General features: G+C 34.3%; 1 pseudogene; it reads left to right on the top strand.

The window, feature by feature from the left end:
- The first annotated feature begins 562 nt into the window (after nt 1–562).
- On the top strand, nt 563–1,125 carry LOC141520296 (low molecular weight phosphotyrosine protein phosphatase pseudogene; annotated as a pseudogene).
- The last annotated feature ends 2,333 nt before the right edge of the window (nt 1,126–3,458 follow it).

Raw genomic sequence — 3,458 nt, 5'->3', positions numbered from 1 at the left:
TAAACTCTTCACAAATATCTCATTTGATTGAGATTATAGAAATAGACAACATGATTTGAGACAAAAGCAAACTTCTTCCATGATGCAATTCTTCATCCTTAGTGCTTCCCTCTGGAATTGATATTTGTAAGAATGAAGGGGCAACTAGGTGGCATAGTGGACAAAGCACCGGCCCTGGAGTCAGGAGTACCTGGGTTCAAATCCGGTCTCAGACACTTAATAAATCCCTAGCTGTGTGGCCTTGGGCAAGCCACTTAACCCCGTTTGCCTTACAAAAACCTAAAAAAAAAAAAAAAGAATGAAGCATAACAAAAAAAAAGAGTAAAGAGGAAGGATCTACAAAGGCAGTAATATAGAAATTGGTTAGAATAGAAAAACTCAAAACTTAATGTTTAAGAAGCTTTAATTCCACAATGAACACAAAGAAGCAAAAGAAGGAATAAATATTCAGTCCATAAATCTAAGGAAAAACTAATGAAGGGAATAAGCTAAATAAAAATAGGGGAAAAAATACAGAAACAAATAAAACTAGAAAATAAAATAAGGAGCAGTAGGAATAAACATGGCTGCGGAGGGGACCAGGTCCGTGCTGTTGGTGTGTCTGGGTAATATTTGTCTCTCACCTATAGCTGAAGCTGTTTTTAGGAAACTTGTAGCTGATCAAAATATTTTATATAAGTGGAGGATAGATAGTGCAGCAACATCTACATATGAAATAGGAAACCCCCCTGATTATCGAGGGCAGACTTGCATGAAAAACATGGCATTATCATGAATCATATTGCCAGGCAGATTACCAAAGAAGATTTCCTGACCTTTGATTATATATTATGTATGGATGAAAACAATCTGAGAGATTTGAATAGAAAAGTTAATCAAGTTAAAAACTGCAAAGCTAAAATTGAACTTCTTGGAAGCTATGATCCACAGAAACAACTTATTATTGAAGATCCATATTATGGAAATGACTCTGATTTTGAAACTGTATATAAACAATGTATAAGGTGCTGCAAAGCGTTTTTGGAAAAATCTCATTAAGGTTCACGCTCATTTATTTCTCAAGGACAACAGTGATTGCCTTCAACTTAAAAATGATGTATGTATATCAACTGTGTTATTAAAAAGTAATGATGTACTACTGCATTTGAAGACCATCATTGTTTCTTCAGTTTATTTAATTAATGTTCATATATATTCTGATTTTAAAAGATAATGAAAATCAGTCATCATTTTTGGAGTAGTAATATTTGATTAAATCAGTTATTGTCAAAATAGATAGAATACCCAGTTTATGTCTCAAATTTTAAAAATGAATAAATTATATTGTGGAACAAACTAAGATTTGCATGTAAAAACTAATACACAATCACTTATTAATAATGTGTGATAGATTTTTCTTTTAAGAAAATTTCATTTATGTCTAATTGGGATCTTTAACAGATAAAAAAATATTTACTTTTATGCCCTAGAAATAGAAAATAAATGAGATCATTGTGAAAAGTTAAAGAAAAATGTATTTTTGTGCATCAACAGTTATTTGATGGCAATAACTTAATAAAAACAAATTCTGTTCATCTTTTAATATTTTGCCTATCTATTAAAATAAATGTATCCCCTGCTATAAAAAAAAGAAAGAAAATAAAATAAGTTGGAAGGAAAAGGAGGGATAATTTTGAACCAATCCCTAAATAGATAAAAAGGGAAAGAATAAGATAACTAAATAAAAGTCAGTTCAGAGAAGAAAGTGTTTTTATTAAGCACTTATTCTGTATCAGACACTAAGCTAGATTTTTTTAAAAAATGAGATAAAAATCAGGTGTAGGCCTTGGAAACCACTGAATCAGCACCAGCAGCAGTTGCTTCCAGAGCTCTGAGTCCACAGCTGGCAAAGGGATTCAACAACTGGTCAGGAGATTACAGGGGTCTCTTGGCTAACACTGAAGTAGGACTTTGTTGCTTTGCCCATACTTGGATCTGATCTCAGTCCTTGGTTCCAGGTCCAGGGAGTGAAGGAGAATAACACATCAGAGCTTACTGATGCAAGGGAGAAGGAACCCTCCTCATAATTCTAGAGCAGAAAAGAGTGCTTGTGGTTACTTACAGATCACAGCATTAGCCAGTAGAGGATTAAACACCTCTCCTTAGATCATACTCCCTTAGAAGAATTGAAAATGTGCAAGTCTCCAGAAATATTTCTGAAAACAGTCACACAAAACCCCAGAAGCTTGGAGCAGTACACCCTCCACCCTAGAAACAGAATTCTACTTTAACATAAAGTTAAAATCAATTCATGGACTGGGAAAATAAACAAACAAAAGAAAAAAAATCTTACCATAGAAAGTTATTATGGTGACAAGGAAGATCAAAACACATTCAAAAGAAGATAACAAGGTCAAAGCTTCTACATCCAAAGCCTCCAAGAAAAATATGAGTTGGTCTCAGTTCATGGAAGAGGTTAAAAAAGGATTTTAAAAATCAAGTAAGAGAGTAGAGGAAAAATTGGGAAGAGAAATAAAAGTGAAAAAAAGAAAATAAGGAAAAGCAAGTCAACAGCCTGGTAAAGGAGACATAAAAAATTATATTGAGGGGCGGCTAGATGGCGCAGTGGATAAAGCACCAGCCCTGGAGTCAGGAGTACCTGGGTTCAAATCCAGTCTCAGACACTTAATAATTGCCTAGCTGTGTGGCCTTGGCCTTGGGCAAGCCACTTAACCCCATTTGCCTTGCAAAAACCTAAAAAAAAATTATATCGAAGAAAATAATATCTTAAAGTATCGAATAGGCCAGATGATGAGAAGACTGCCTTAAAACGAATTGGTCAAATGGAAAAAGAAGCACAAAAATTCACTGAAGAAAAAAGCTACTTAAAAAGTAGAATTGGGGGCAGCTAGACAGCACAGTGAATAGAGCACACACCCTGGAGTCAGGAGTACCTAAGTTCAAATCTGGCCTCAGACACTTAATAATTACCTAGCTATGTGGCCTTGGGCAAGCCACTTAACCCCATTTGCCTTGCAAAAACCTAAAAAAAATAAAATAAAATAAAATTGGTCAAATGAAAAAGAAAGTACAAAAGTTCACTGAAGAAAATAATTCCTCATGAATTAGAATTGAGTAAATGGAAGTTAATGACTTTTTGAAAAATCAAGAAACAATAAAACAAAACAAAAGAATGAAAAAGATAGAAGAAAATGTGAAATGTCTCATTAGAAAAACAACTCAGGGGCGGCTAGGTGGCGTAGTAAATAGAGCACCAGCCTTGAAGTCAGGAGGACCTGGGTTCAAATCTGACCTCAGACACTTAATAATTACCTAGCTGTGTGGCCTTGGGCAAGCCACTTAACCCCATTGCCTTGAAAAAATTTAAAAAAAAAGAAAAACAACTCACCTGGAATATAGATCCAGGAGAGATAATTTTAAAATTATTGGACTACCTGAAAGTCATGATCAAAAAAAGA

The sequence above is a fragment of the Macrotis lagotis genome, chromosome 4, assembly GCF_037893015.1.
Source record: "Macrotis lagotis isolate mMagLag1 chromosome 4, bilby.v1.9.chrom.fasta, whole genome shotgun sequence".
NCBI lineage: Eukaryota > Metazoa > Chordata > Mammalia > Peramelemorphia > Peramelidae > Macrotis > Macrotis lagotis.
This window is presented reverse-complemented; position numbering and strand designations above follow the sequence as displayed.